General features: G+C 40.8%; 1 long non-coding RNA gene across 1 annotated transcript in view; it reads left to right on the forward strand.

Moving 5' to 3' along the window:
• Positions 1-3,425: 3,425 nt before the first annotated feature.
• Positions 3,426-16,389, forward strand: part of LOC123624285 — a 36,530-nt gene continuing 23,566 nt past the window's right edge. The window contains exons 1-2 of the long non-coding RNA XR_006730101.1: positions 3,426-3,623; positions 4,057-4,113. This is a non-coding gene — a long non-coding RNA (uncharacterized LOC123624285). The remainder of the gene's footprint in view (positions 3,624-4,056; positions 4,114-16,389) is intronic.

Here is a 16,389-nt window from a genome sequence, read left to right on the forward strand (position 1 = left end):
TCTTTACACCACCTTCCAGGGACGGCTGGAAAATCACCTTCAATCATTTTACCTGGAAGTCCCCCAAGAGGACACACATGTCCTGTTAAGACATCCTTTTATGTTTTAAGTAGCTTTGCAGATTTGTCTTTGGTGTGTTTTCCAGTATTGTGCTTTTCTTCATTTTTCCCATGGGATTCATTAGTATTTCTCCTGTTGTAGAGAGTTATCATTAATATCCAAATTAATAGTCAAGAAAGCATCCCTGTTTAGGGTGACAGTTTTGCTGCAGGAAATTGGGTTAGTTGTTTTCTTTCCCAACAAAACCTCCTTTTGCTGGGTTTTTAGTTTTCCCCCCATTTTTGAAACGGCCTTATTATTTTTATCTGTTTACATATTGAAATACACACTTTTTGTAAAATCTTACGAAAATCCCCCCAAATATAAAGAGGTTAGCAAAGACCGCCCGTAATTCTACTTCCTGGAAACAATCTCTCTTCCCATTTGAATTAAATCTTCCTGGTCCTTTTTAGGTAACTAGAAATATTACTACTTATATGTGTGTAGTTCAGAACTATACCCTCTTCTTAGAATACTCCCAGCTCCCTCAGCCAATACCACGCTGATTTGTCCCAACTTTAACTTTATGATCACAAACCACAAGTGGACCCGCGGCATAGCTCAGAAATACAAATCGATTTCCCCAGTTGGTTTGCTCTGCGGCTCTCCCAAACTGCAGTTTCATGCCTTCTCCACTCTGCAGCACCCTCTCCCTTCCTCATGTTCAGATGATGACCTTGTTTCTTATTTCACTGAGAAACTAGAAGCAGTAAAATGGGAATCATCTCATCACTCAGCAAATCAAACCCACCAGCCTCCCTGCCGCTGTTCCCACCCTGGCCCTCCGCCTGCCAGAAGCAGCCCCCCTCGAGCCCTGCACCCCACTCCTCCTTCTGTTCAGCCTCTCCTCCCTTCATTCTCCCACCCATAAGCTTTTCTACCAATGCTTTCTTTTCCAGCAGTACAAAACCACGCTATAGTCTCTCTCATCTTAAAAGCCCTTCTTGTCCCATGTCTTCCCCATTTATAACCATATTTTCTGCTCTCCTTTATAGCTAAAATTTCTCAAGAGTTGGGTCGACGTACCATTTCCACTCTGTATTGACTATATTTTCTCATTTTCTGTATTTCTGGGGCTCTGGCATTTAGGGCCTTGATCCTGGAGAGACTGCCCCTTCCAGAGCTAACAAACTCCTAGAGATAGCAAACGACTTTCCTGCAAGCATGCCTTTGACGTACAAACCAACCAATCCAGAGCCCAACCCCCCAACCATCTCCTTTATCAAGTTTTCACACACCAACCCAATATTCCCCCACCCTAAATCATCCCATGGCCAGGTACCAGACAACTAGGGACTGTTCTGATAGCCCAGAGCTGGCTGGAATATTCAAAGTATGCAATCCTAGGCTTACTCAGTGTATCCACCTGGCCTTGCCCATCCCTCCCACGAGAATCCGATAAAGGCTCTGGGCCACGCTCTTCCCTCTCTCCTCCTGGCTCCTGACCGACCCTGGTGCTTGCCCTGTAACCCGCCTACCTGGTGTGCCGAGCCCCCTGTTTTTAGGGATCTGTGAGTATAGATTTCTTCCTTCGTGACAATCATTTCTGTCCCTGCCTGCCTTACTATGCCTGATTAAAAACAAAGCCCAGGCACAAATTTTAGAACATGCTCCTCCCCAGATTTTCTCTTTAAACTACTGTAATTAGAATTTAGTCCTCACCATTGCTCTGAAACACCTGCATCTTGCCAAATTCAGGGGTTCATTCTCGGTCCTCATGTTCCCTGAGCTCCCAGTAGATTGGATTCATGATCTTTCCACACAGTCTTCTCTTGAACTTGGGGACGCTATGGTCCCCTGGTGTTCCTCTTTTCTCGCAGGCTGCTCCTTCTCCACCTCCTCTGCCCACCTCTCTCCTCTCCATGACCTCAGGTGTTCTAGCACCGGCCCAGCCTTAGGCATCTTCTCGTCTCTGCCTCCTCTCAGGCTGTGGGCATCTCATTCAGCCCCAGGACTGTAAATACTCTTTATATGCTGATGATTCTCAGGTGATTTTATTTTTTTACTTTTTTCTTTTTTTATTATGAATGTTGTTTTTGATCGACAAATCATAATTGGGTATATTTGTGGGGTACAATGTGATGTTTTGATAGATGTAGACAATGTGGAATGATGAAATCAAGCTAATGTATCTACCACCTCTCTTACCTATCAGTTTTTAATGGTGATACATTTGAAATTTACTCTTAGGTATTTTGAAATATATATACACAACATTATTATTGACTATAATCACCCTGTTGTGCCGTAGACCTGTTCCTCCTGTCTGAAATATTTTACTTTTTTTTACTGAGGCACAAGTCACATAATATAAGATTAATCATTACTCACTTTAAAATGTACAATTTGGTGGCATTTAATATATTCCCAATGTTGTGCCACTGTCACCTCTAGCTAGTTCCAAGACATTTTCATCACCCCGAAAGGAAACCCTGTACCCATTAAACAGCCATGACCATTCCCTCCTCTCCAAAGCCCCTGGCAACTGCTAGCCTGTTTTCTGTCTCTCTCTGGGTTTACCTTTTCTGGAAGTGTCGTATAAGTGGCGACTCACAGTGGTCCTATCTGTAGTCAGGACGCTGCCCCTGAGTTTCTGACACCTGTATACAACCGTGTACTTGTCCTCTTCTCCCGGTGCTCTAAGCAAGCTTCACGTGTCCCCACACAAGCTCTGGAGTTACTCCCCACATTCCTCTGATTTTTCCCACCTCGGGAAATGACACCAGCATTCACCTAGTTCCTCACACCAAAAAACTAAGAATTATTAATATAATGACTTATTTTCGGTGCATTTTTCTGCCTTCACTTGTTTCCCTTCATGACTACTTTCTTTCCATTTTCTTCTTCTTCCCTTTGCTGCATACAGAAAGCGAGAAGGCTTTGGTGATGGCGAGACGGAGGGGGTCACAAGATAAGCAGCTGGGCTGGTGGGCCTTGTAACTGCAGACTGTCTGAGGGAGGAGGAGCTAGAGTGCGCAGTTTCTATGTCCAAAGCTGCTGTGGGACGGTCGTGTGCCTGACGGGCGGCAGGGGCCGGCTCCGCAGTCAGGACTGGGGACAGGCACTTGTCCCAGTGGTGGGAGCTGCCCCCGGCCCGGCAGCTCATTCTTCTGCAAAGGGTGAAGTTGTCTCCTCTCCCATCACGACGCCGCGCTGGCGTCAGCATCCCAACCCAGGTCCTCGTGATGGTTGTCTCTGCCACGGTTCTCTTTATGTAGACGCATTTTGGCTTTAGATGCGTTTTTGGTCACTCTTCATTCTGTCTCTTTAAAATGTGTGGCTAATCAATCTAGATGAGAAACAGGCAAAATTTTTCTTTTGGAATTTCAAGTCAAATATCATTAATTTTTTATTTTCTTCTTCAAATACTCTTTAGGCCCTTTATATGTTGGCCCCTGCTAGCCAGCGCGGAAGGAAGTGGTCCTGCCTCACGTTGCTGGTGCATTTCTGAGATAGATGTGGTGCAAAGGACTGTTGGCAATTAAGGATTGATTTCACTGTCCAAGAGATTTGGGGACGGAAAGGTTGGCACCCTGCACATTTCTATGTCTGCCTGGTCATAGCTGCTTCTCTAACGGGTTAGCTGGGCTTCCTGGAAATAAAGATGTGGGGACACACGGTTATATAGGTGGCCTAAAGAGGGTAGAAAGACAGAGTTCAGCATTTTAAATACTGAAAAAAGAATAGAAACTAATTTTTAAACTTAGGAGTTAGCAATATTATAAGTAAATTAGTTTTTTTTTTAAAACCTACAGTAGATTTTACTTAAAAGCGAATATTTAACAGTTTATTGGATAAGCCTAAAGGCTTGAAATGACACATCTATGAATTTAGGACTTGCATTTTTGACACCTTGGATCCTATTCTTCTTTTGCTATTTTTTAACTTGCTGCAACAGATGAGGGGCTCTTAAACCATCTGTTAACCTTTCTTTCTCCTTTTTTTTTAACCATGTAGAGTCGCTCAAGGCAAGAAGACCTGGAGCGGGCAAGACTGAAACAAAAAGCAAAGGAGGTGAGCATGGGTAGAGATCATTGGGTTTGACATTTCAAGGCTTGAGCCTATTAATTTTTTATGCCCTGCTACTTGTATATCGTTAATAAAAATCTGACGAAAAACTTTTTAGGATGTATTTGTTGCTTTGGCTTTGATCTTAATGTTTGCAAACTAATACATTAATACATGTGAAGCCTTAAGGAGTTTTTCTAAGAGAATATTTCCATACATTATATTTTCATTTCCATTTTAGGTAGCTGAGCCTCTGTGGGGTTGTTGATGGCAGTGGCATTAGATTTTGGTGGGAAATGTATCTCTTTGCTTGCCATTAAATGTTATTTCCCAGACATAGGAAACCTTGCCATCAATATTTTGCCTAAATTCACTTCTGTAAGAGCTCACCCTTCTAAGACGTGTTGTCATTTCAAATTCTTCATTTTAAGAAGATATGTGAAACTCCGTTCAGTTATTTGCAATAGTAAAATCAGTCCCAACTCATCTAATAGCAGAGCTTGCTGTCTAGTTATTAAAATTTCACTTGAATTAGGCTATAGAGATCTGCTCAACTGAATATCATTATCTTTGATCCCTTTTAGGTACCTGTTCCCTAGTTGTGGGATCTGTGACTAACTAACTGAGTTGTGATAAACTCAAAAGCCAAGCCAACTAAAACATGTCATTTTGTTATTTATGTATTATATATATGCCCCCAAATATAAGATATAGTCACAGCATGACAAAATGTTCACAAAAAACTTCTAAGCAACATTTGAGATTTGGAGGTCTAATGAATAATCACACTATATTTGAAAATTTACTTTATAAAATAAGTAGATATGAAACTTGAATTATTACTTATTAAAAATGATCACTAACCCAATTTTGAACACTCTGTGGGCAAACAGGCTATTAAAATGTCTCTCTCAGTTGCACGTTACTCAAAAGTGACTGTGACATTCTTGGAATATTTATGATTTACATTGAGTATAGTACTACCTTCAATAGTTTTCAAATTTTTATCCTTGTAAGTAATGTTTGAAATGTCTATCATTTTCTGATTTATGAGTACTTAATTATTCTGATAAATGTTAAGTACTTTTTTCTTAGAGGCGAGGACGTGGGAAAAAAGCCTCCTATACATAAAAGCAAAATTAAATCACTGTCGTGACCACTAAAATAACCACTGGTCAGAATAATTCTTGTGAAAATTTCTTTTACTATTGTTTCAAAAAAGATGACATTCTTATCAACATGGTTATTTTTAGATCCACTAGAGGGAGTAATGCCGTACAGATGTGTATTTTTTAATGAAAAAGATTTGTTTGTCATTGAGTTAGTAAATAAATTTGTGGTCATAGTATGATCAAAATTCAACAGCCACAGCGGTCGGAATCTTGCTCTTTATTTATGAATGTTGCTGGGTGACAGAGGGGTGCTCTCTACTTCCCTGCATTTGTCCTACTTCTTTCTCTCCCTTCTAATGTAGTTCCTTAATTTTCTAATTCTGCTTACTGTCCTGAGGCAATATTGATATGCAAATAAGCTTTAGCATTCAAAAACTGAAGCTTTTGAGATTCTGACTTTCATTTTTCAGAGATTCTGTGTTTGGTACTGTAGCCCCACAACAGGGAATAAATCATTACAACTTCACTTCTTTTGCAGCTTTCAAGAGAAAGTCTTCTGACTCAGAACCTGCCCCGGACCTCCTGGTGGTCTCTCTGGACCAGTGCTTTGACTCTGGGGTCTCTGGGAAGGAAGAGGGGAAGCCTTGTTATTGATGCTAACTGATCCCCTCTCAAATAGAAGGTTTCTTCTCATCTTCTGTCTTCTATGAAGCAAGGATAATAAGCAGCTTCAAACTGGAAATGTGCTTTATTTTTCAAAACTTAAAGAGCTTAAAGTAATTTATACACATGCTTTAAAAAATTTTAAGAAGCACCAAAAGGTAGCACTGGGCTCATTTTCCCCTCTCATGCCACTCCTCAGAGTGATCACTTTATCAGATAAAATCTTTATTGAAGTAAAATTTACAGACAGTGAAATACATACACAGACTTGAAGGCTTCAAACCAATTGGTTCTGATACATTGGTACAGTTTTGTAACTACCACCACCCTCAAGATACAGATCATTTCCATCACCCCTGAAAATGCCTTTGTGCCCCTTCTTGTCGTGCTACACAGGAAAGCAAAATTAGTTCAATTCGCTGTAATGAACATTAAAAGGCCACTGATTAGAGTGATTGTTATGGAAATATCTTTTACTATTGTTTCAGAAAAGGTGAAATAGTTATAAAATATGGTTACATTTTAGGTCCACTAGAGGGAGTAATGAAGTCCAACAGATCAGATTTTTTCTTTTATCTCTTGTGCTTTTGAGATATCATTATCTAAGAAACCCACGAAGATTTATGTTTTCTTTGAAGAGTTTTACAGTTTTAGCTCTTACATTAGGGCCTGTGATCCATTTTGAGTTAAATTTTGTGTATGGTGGAGGGAAGGGTCCAAATTTAGTTTTTTGCATGTGGCTACCCAGTTGTCCCAGCACCATTTGTTGAAAAGACTGTCCTTTCCCCAGTTGAATTGTCTTGACACCCTTGTCGAAAATCAGTTGACCATGAATGTACAGGCTTATTTCTTAACCCTCCATTCTGTTCCATGGATCTAAATATCTAACCTTGTGCCAGCATCACCCTGTCTTGATTATAGGAGCTTTAGCGTAAGTTTTGAAATCAGGATGTAAAAATCCTCCAACTTAGCTCTTCATTTTCCAGGTTGTTTTAGCTATTCTGTGTCCTTTGCATCTCTAGATGGATTTTAGATCAGCCATCCTGGTGAAATGTTGCACACGCACTTGAAAACAATGTGCATTCTATATTTGTCAAGGATAGTGATCTGCCAGTGTGAATTACATGAAGTTGTTTGATAGTGCTCTTCAGATTTTCAGTTTGCTTGTTTTCTCAGTTAGTGAGAGAAGGGTGTTAAAATATCCAACTATGATTGTAGGGTTGTTGACCTCCCCCTTTACTTCTATTCATTTACTTCATTTATTTTGCAGCTCTGTTATTAGGTACACACCCACTTAGTATAATCATATCTTCCCAATGAATTACTCTTTTATCATTATGGTATATTCCACTTTAGTAATACTCATTGTCTTGAAGTCTGCTTTTCTGATATTAAAACAGCCATGGTAGCCTTCTTATCCTTACTGTGTGCATGGTATGTATCTTTCTACACTTTTACTTTCAACCACACTTTACTTTTATATTGAAAGTATATTTTATATAGATAGCATATGGTTGGATTTTGCTTTTGTATAGTCTGACATTCTTTGCCTTTTAATTGAAATATATACATCAATTATGGTTAATGCAGTTACTGGTGTGGTTGAGTATAAGTCTATCACCTTGTTTGTTTTGTTTTCTTCCTCTGCCCTGCTTGATCCTTCTATTTTGCCTTCTTTTGGATTAATTGAATATTTTTTGGATGTCATTTTATTTTCTCTATTGGTTTTTTAGCTACGCCTGCTTTTATTTTTTAATGGTTGGTCTAAAACCAGTAGTATGCATTCTGGACTTACCAAAGCTTATTTGGAATTATATTATATCATTTCTCTCTGAAAATTTCACTCTTATCACTTCTCATCCCACACCTGACAATTTCCACTTCACAGTTCATGCTGCGCACTGCACAAATGCAGTAACCTTGCAATAGAATCGGTCCATTATCTGCCCCCTCCACGCCGTCCTTTGTGCCACTGTTGTCATCATATCTTGTATTTCTGCATACTTTATAAGCTCCACCTTACAGTGATATTATTTTGCTTTAAATAGTCATTTTTAAAAGCAAATTATGAGAAGAAAAAAGCCTGGGCATGTTTACCCAGTTACTTCCCATTTTTAGTATTCTTTATTCCTGTGGATTCAAGCTCCCATCTGGTGTCAGCTTCCTTTAGCCTGATGAACTTCTTTTGGCATTTCTTGTAATACAAGTCCAGTGGTGACAAATTCTTTTAGCTTTTATTTATCTGAAAATATCTTTAGTCTTTCTCATCTTGGGAGGGTTTTTTTTCACTGAATATAGAATTCACTGTTGACAGTATTTGTCTTCAACACTTTAGAGATGTCATTCCATTGTCAACTGGCCCCCATTATTTCTTAGGAGACATCAGTGATCTTTTTTTATCTTTGTACCCTGTGTGTAATGTGTCTCTTTTCTACCCTCTGGCTGCTTTCAACATTATTATTACTTTTTTTAAGATTTAGCTTCCAGCAGTTTGATTATTATGGGACTAAATGTGATTTTCTTTGTATTCATTACTCTTGGTGTATTCCAAGCTTCTTGAATTTGTAAGCTTTGTTTGTTCTACCAAATTTGGGAGATTTTTGAGCATTACTTTTGCAAATATTTTTCTTTTCCTTGGCCTCTCCTTATAGGACTTCAGTCACACATATTGTTAGACCACTTGATATTCTTTCAGAATTCATTGAGACTTTTTTTTTTTAAACTTTTTATCTCTGTTCTTCATACTGGATAATTTCTATTGATTCATCTTAAAGTATGTCTACCTTCCCTTCTGCTGTATCTAATCTATTGTCAAAATTATTCAGCAAATTTTTCATTTCAGATATTGCACTTTTCAGTTCTAAAATTTCTGTAATTTTTATTTCTTGCTGAAACTTAAAAAAATTCTGTGAACATTTTAACAGCTGCTTTAAAGTTCTTGTTTATTAATTTCAACACGTATATCATCTTGGGTTTTATTTTTATTGAGTGGATTTTTTCCCCATGACTATTGGTCATATTTTCCTGTTTGTATGTATAAAGTTTTTTTTTTCTATTGTATACTGGACATTTTACATGATACATTGTAGGAACTCTGGATTCTGTTATAGTTTTCTGAAGAGTGTTTCTTTTTGTTCTATCAAGCAGTCTAATTAGTGGCAAATCACGTTGAACTTGAGAATTCTTCATTTTAGATGTTGTTAGGGTGAGTGTGTTTCAGTTTTTCCCCTTGGGGTAAACCTTTAGTCCTGGGACGTAGCCTTGCTTCTAAAGCATAGGCCTGCTGTGGTTTTAATGGAAAGCTTGAGTGTTTACAAAGTCCCTCTAACTTGGCAGGATTCCAGGTCTAAACTGTCTCTCCTGCAGTGGGTGACAGCTGAAATCGCTGCTCAAGTTTTTAAGTCTTCCAGCTGTTGCTTTCCAGTAGGCTCCTTAGAATTTCTCTGCATATGCCCAGTTCAGGGTCAGCTAAGGATCTGAGGGGAGTTTATGTGCAAATTTGGTGACTCCTTATTCCAGGGCTCCTTTTTTTTTTTTTTTTTTTTTTTGAGACAGAGTCTCACTTTGTTGCCCGGGCTAGAGTGCCCTGGCATTAGCCCGACTCACAGCAACCTCAAACTCCTGTGTTCGAAGAATCCTCCTGCCTCAGCCTCCCGAGTAGCTGGGACTACAGACATGTGCCACCATGCCCAGCTAATTTTTTCTATATATTTTTAGTTGGCCAGATAATTTCTTTCTATTTTTAGTAGAGACAAGGTCTTGCTCTTGCCCAAGCTGGTCTCGAACTCCTGAGCTCAAATGATCTGTCCACCTCGGCCTCCCAGAGTGCTAGGATTACAGGCGTGAGCCACTGTGCCCAGCTAGGGCTCCTTTTTTCTTGAGTTTTTTCCCCTTGCTTTTCAACTTCTCTGGCTGCTTCAAACTCTCACACTTCAAGCCAGCTCAGACTTTCTGTTTCAGTTTTAGCTGCTCCATGTCTTCCAGACTAGGGAGTGCCTTCTTTTGAGGGCTGAATCTTCTCCTCTTTGTGTCTGCTTTGGGTCACTTTCTAGACCCTTCAAATAGTTGTTTATATTTTGTCCAGAGTTTATAATTACTATCTATAGAAGTATTAGTTTGATGCAATGTTGTCTTTCATTATTGAAACCACAATTTCACAGCAATTGTCTTTATTTCTAGTATAAGGTCTTTGAGTTATTGCCATCCTTTAAATACTATGCTTATGTTATATTTCTAAATGTCTCAACTTTAAAACTACCTAGTAGCATTTTGCTACATTGAAGTTGAGATTAAAATTGACTCAATTTATATGGCTTTCACCTTCTTGGACTCACTCAAAGCTGTATAGTTACATCATTATTTTTGGTTATTTTAATTCTTTTTTTATTTTTTTGAGACAGAGTCTCACTCTGTTGCCCAGGCTAGAGTGCCGTGGCATCAGCCTAGCTCACAGCAACCTCAAACTCCTTGGCTCAAGCAATCCTCCTGCCTCAGCCTCCTGAGTAGCTGGGACTACAGGCATGCGCCACCATGCCCGGCTAATTTTTTCTATATATTTTTAGTTGTCCAGCTAATTTCTTTGTATTTATTTAGTAGAGACGGGTCTTGCTCTTGCTCAGGCTGATCTCGAACTCCTGACCTTGAGCAATCCTCCCGCCTCAGCCTCCCGGAGTGCTAGGATTACAGGCGTGAGCCACTGTGCCCAGCCAGTTATTTTAATTGTTACCTATGTGACTTTACATAACCTCATTAAACCTCTACTTCTTATTTCTTCAACTCTGGACAGTATTTTGATTACCTACATAGTAAACTGAGAATATTAGCACTCCTAACTTTCCTTCTCCCTTTTTTATTTTTTGGCTTCCCATCTCCAAACTTCTGTGAGCTGTGTCTTTATTTTTACATTGACAAGTGTAATGACATTTACTTTCTGTCACATAAACACATAAATTATGGCTTAAGCACCCTTATCCAACATTTATTAATTCAACAAAGGTTTCTTGAAGACCTACCATGAGTGAGTCCCTGTCCTTGGTGCTGGGGAAACCATTGTGAACACTGTAGCAGAAAATCCTTGCCCTCATGGAACATACTTGCTCGTGGGAGGAGACAGAAAACACAAGATGAAGAAACAAAATATATAGCAGGCTGACTGCGCTTAAGTAAAAAAATTAAGCTTGGAAGAGGGATTCACGTGTGTGTGTGTGTGTGTGTGTGTGTGTGTGTTTGTGTGTTGCAGTTTAGACAGAATGGTCAGGAGGGCTCTCTCTAAAAGGTGATATTTGAGAGAAGCCCTGAAGGAGGTAAGGGAATAAGCCCTATGGATTTCCGGGCAGAGTTACAGGTAGCAAGTGCATGTACATTATAAAGAGTACTGTTTGTTCCAAGGCCAAGAAGAGATGATGATTACATTCCTTTCAACAATTTCTAAGTCCCCACTCCTGTGCTTCTCCCGGAAGATTGTCCAAAATAATTTGTTCTTACGCTTAACTAATTGCTCATAATCATATCGTATTTTCTATGTTATATTTAGATGATACCTTTCTTGTATAACATTTCCCATCCCCTTTGCTGGTTACCCTTTTTTGTTCTTGATGAGAGAAGAAACATATTTTCTTCATTGTATCACTAATGCCTTCCAAGTTATTTTCTCCATTATGTAGAACTTCCCCAGAACTTAGAACTTCCTTTTTCAAGTTCCACTGACTTCTGCTTAAACCTACCCTGATCTCGCAACATTTTGTTATGACTTTATTGTGCAGTTATTAGTTTTTCCTGGAGTTTCTAGATGTCGTTCCTTTTGTGGCTGTCAGCCTAGGGATTTTTCATACCCTCAGTTGTTGCAAAGCTCAGTCATACTCTCCTATGGAGTCCCCATCCCCATTTTGTCCTCTGGAGACCTCTCTTCTCATGCCAGCTGTCTTCCCACTCCAGGCAGGGCTAGTGGCTTCTCTGGCTGCTGTACAACTGACATTCTGCTTCCTTCCTGCTCCCTAAGTTCCATGTCTTCTGCCATATCTGATAGACTCCTGTAATGCAGGACTAAGTCCTTGAGTAACTCCTACAGAAGGAGTATGTGAGAGGGAAGACTTCTGAGTGTTTGCATATCTGAAAACTGCCTTCATTTTGCCCTCAAACTTGATTATTCATTTGGCTGGCTATAGAATTCTAGGTATAAACTAAATTCCCCTCAGAAATCTGCAGGTCACATTCCATTGTCTTCCAGCATCTGGTATTGCTCACGAGAAATCTAATCTGGATCTGATTCTTTTGTTTTTTATAGCTGACTTTTTCTTTCAGGGGTCTTTTCTTGGTATTCGGGAATTTCACAAGGGCGTATTTAGGTTGGGCCCTTTTTACAGTCAGCTTGCTTAGCCTTTGAAAGACCCTTTTACCTTGAAGACTGATATTACGCCCATATGCCAAGGGCAGAATCCATACCTGGCTGCTAGCTCTTCTGCATATGAAATTGAGGAGGAGTGTGGCAGGGTTGACTATTCCAAATATAGACCCTTTAATTATTTCCACTATTTCCAGTCCCACTGCTCACTCTTTGGTTGTTGAGCTTGACGATTCTGAGTCTAGAACCTCTCACACTAGTTTCCCACTCTCAGATGCAGGCCCTCCACCTGCGTTCGAGCTGTGACTTTCACTGCCCTACTGCTTCAGCTAACTCACATCCGTCGTTCCTTTCAACCAAATTTTGCAGAACTCTCTGGTCTGCCTGTGATCCCTCTCCTGTTCTCTTCATAGTGTGGGAGCAAATCTCTTCCATTCTCTTACCATCCTTTCCCTGGGGGCTCAGGAGGAAGAGTAGGCCAGATGCCTTCCATCTGCCACCCCTCCAATCTCCTCTTCATCCTTTTCCACCCTTATTCTTGTCCCCTACATTGGGCCCAGGAATCTTAGATAGTTCTTAAAGCACGCACCTTTTCCATGTAGACTGTTTTTATTTGTCTTTTACAATCCGTGTAAGACTTTTAGGTCCTAATCCTCCGTTGTCATTGTGGTTCACTGTTTGTTAGGGGATCCTGGAGTTTTCCTATAATTTCACGACATTTGTAGGTTAGAGAGGCCCTTAGAGAGCAGGGTTCCCAGTATGAGGTGCTGTAACTAGCACTGAATTGGACTGAATTATCCAAACATACCCCCGACTCTGTTTATGTCCTTGAAACTTTAGCTTATAATTTTGCATCTCTTTCTGGGTGGTGGTGCTTTGTTACTGACCACCGACCAAGCAGGAAGGGTCTCCTCAAATGAACAGTGACACATTCAATTCTTGAATTATTTCTCTTTTGGCCATGAGGAGTTCAGAAATCATTTGTGGGCACATCTGCCTCTTTTTCCAGACTGATGTCCCTAATGGCAGGGCCTGTGTCCTTGTTAAGTTTACGTTGCCAGCAGCCAGTCCAGAGGCTGCTTATAGCAGGAGGGAAAAGATTATTTGTATAATGAAGGAAACTGCCTTTGGAGAGCTATAAAATCACAGCCCCCATTGAACATCTTCTCTTCTGCTCCCCCTGTCCAGTTTTGCTCCATAAATAAATGACTAGGGGGCTCCGAAACCTCTGTGAAGGCTATTCATCTTCGCCCACAGACCCCCGTGTGCAAGAAATGAAGCTTCCCTTTATTCCCTTTAAATCAAAATAAATTGGATTCTGAATTCCCACATGACTGGGTTGGAGGCAATTTGATCCCAGCCATCCTCGGGAGTAGGAATGGAGTGTCGGAGTGTCTCACGGCAATCTGGAGGCTTCCTTAGTGCCTGGACAGTGGGGCAAGATGCCCATCTTCAGTCCATCACAATTACCCCAAGAGCCTCCTGACCACACCAGCTGCTTCTGTCAAGGTGGGTAGCTCTCTTGTTTCATCATGAGCTTGGCCCTGGGATCTTAGCAACACTGGCAGCCTAGGGCCCAGGCTCTGGCCTCTTGGGGTACACCAAGCTGGGGCCTCCCACTGAGACCTAGCTGTCCCTGCTGCCTGTGGCCCCCGCTGACTCTGTACCTCCCAAGATGGGCAAATCGTGCTCTGTCTGTCCCCTGCCCGACCCCACAGATTCCACTCTCTTCTCCTCTCACCTCCCCTCCCAGTCTAATATTATCTCCTCAAGGAGCTCGGGCTTCTGTAAAACAAAAGCAGGAAGGCTACCTGCCTGTAAGACACCTCAGTTATCCTTTGGGACAAAGCGTAAGCTCATTTCTCAGCAGATTTCCCCTTCACCTGCCTGGGCGGGACTGGTCGTTGGCCAGGACGTGCTGACCAGTTGGTGGCTGTGCTGGTCAGGTTGTTAAAAGTTTGGGACTCACCCCTGCATCTAGGCATTTGTGCTGGAGTGTTCACCACTTCCCCCCTGCAAGCCTAGTTGTGACAAAATAAATGGCAGCTGAGTGATTCCTAATAAATGTTCATGCCTTTTCCATTCCTGTTCATGATTGTAATTTTTCTCCCTACTCCACTACAAATTCCTTGTCATATTCCCATTTGTATCTTCTGTACCTGGCAAGTAGCAAGTGCTCAATAAATGTTTATGGAATTCGACCCATACCTTTACCTGGATGTTTTGTCTGGCCAGGTCTCTCCCACGTGTAAGCTGCCATTTTGTCTTCCTGGGCAGAGTGAGCGTTCTGTGCTTAAAGAAGGAAAAAGGAAAACTTAGGCGGCTGGAGTCCTCCCTCAGTGGGAGTTTGAGCCTGTCAGCTGTTTTGGGTGGTGTGAACCGGGCCCCCTTCCTCCTGCAGAGCATTTCCCCAGGATTCTCAACTCCGCCTCCTCAAGTACCTTCACGTGCATTTCTCAATCTGTTTTGAACTGTTTCGGGGCAAATCTGCTAACTCTAGAAATGAAGCTGATCCTGAAGTTCTGAACTGAATATAGCCAATGGCTTTTAAAGTCACTTTTTTCAGACAATAAAATCACATAAAGATTGTACAATGCATCATGAAAAATCTGACAACTATAGATGTGTATGTTCACGCCCAAGCTCTGTATTTTCTGCCTACTGGGCATCTTCATTTGGATGTCTCATAGGTGTTGGCCTGAACCCCCCAAAACCTGCACCCTCTGCAGTCTCACCTATTTCAGGGCTGGGTGCCGCTCTTCTTCCAGTTGCTCGGGCATCCTGGACTCCACTGTTTCCCTCTCCCCCCCCATATCTAATCCATCAGCAAATTCTGGCTTTTGTGCCTTCAAAACTGACTTAGACTCTAAGCACTTTTTGCGGACACCTGTCACTGTCCTGTTAAACCATGGTCAGCTCTCATCCAGATGCCCGCAGAGTCTCGCAGGTGGTCTCCCCCTTATGGCCTGGACTGCTTTATAGTCTGTTCTCTGACAGCAGCCAGAGATGTCTGTTTCTGGCCTAAGGGAGATACAGGGGCCTGACTTACCCTCCTGCCACGAATAACTATTAACAGAAAGCCAGTCAAAATATATGAAACGGCCGGGCGCGGTGGCTCAAGCCTGTAATCCTAGCCCCCTGGGAGTCCAAGGCGGGTGGATCGCTCAAGGTCAGGAGTTCGACACCAGCCTGAGCGAGACCCCATCTCTACTAAAAATAGAAAGAAATTATCTGGACAACTAAAAATATATATAGAAAAAAATGAGCCGGGCATGGTGACGCCTGCCTGTAGTCCCAGCTAGCTACTCGGGAGGCTGAGGCAGTAGGATCACTTAAGCCCAGGAGTTTGAGGTTGCTGTGAGCTAGGCTGACGCCACGGCACTCACTCTAGCCCAGGCAACAATGTGAGACTCTGTCTCAAAAAAAAAAAAAAAAGTATATATATATATATGAAACGATTGTTTTACGTACATAAATTTATACTAACTTTGTACATATGCATGCATCTGATTCTGAACTTTCTACTCTGTTCCTCAGGTCTGTCTGTCTAATCCACCACCAGTGAAATATTTTAATTATTGAAACTTTATGATACATGTTGATACCTCATATGGTAAATCTCATCCATTTTGCATAATGTTCATGGCTGAATCAGGTGTTTCTTTTCCCAGGTGAATTCCATAAGGATTTTATTGGAATTGTTTTCTATTTGTAGATTCATCAGGGGATTAATGAATTTCTTCCAATATTACATCTACTTATTCAAGAATGTGGAAAATACTATACAGATTTGATTACTGTAGCTATATAATAAGTCTTGAAATTGGGTAGACTGATTCCTTCCACTTTATTCTTTTTCTGAATTGGTTTAGCTATTTTAGTTCCTTTGACTCTCCATATAAATTTTAAAGTAAATTTGCCATTAACTACAAGATTTCTATTTATCAAGTTTTTTATGGTCCTCAGTGAAGTTTTATGTCTTTTTCCATATAACTCCAGTGCATTTGCTGTTAAGTATATTCCTAGATATTTTATTGTTTATTGTTACTGTGACTAGGATTATTTTCCCTTTATATTTTATAATTGAATAAAGCTATTGATTTTCATGAATTTATTTTGTAACTGAATACTTTGGAAATTTTATCAGTTCTAACAGTTATTTTTTAA

This window comes from Lemur catta, chromosome 19 (genome assembly GCF_020740605.2).
Source record: "Lemur catta isolate mLemCat1 chromosome 19, mLemCat1.pri, whole genome shotgun sequence".
Taxonomy (NCBI): Eukaryota; Metazoa; Chordata; class Mammalia; order Primates; family Lemuridae; genus Lemur; species Lemur catta.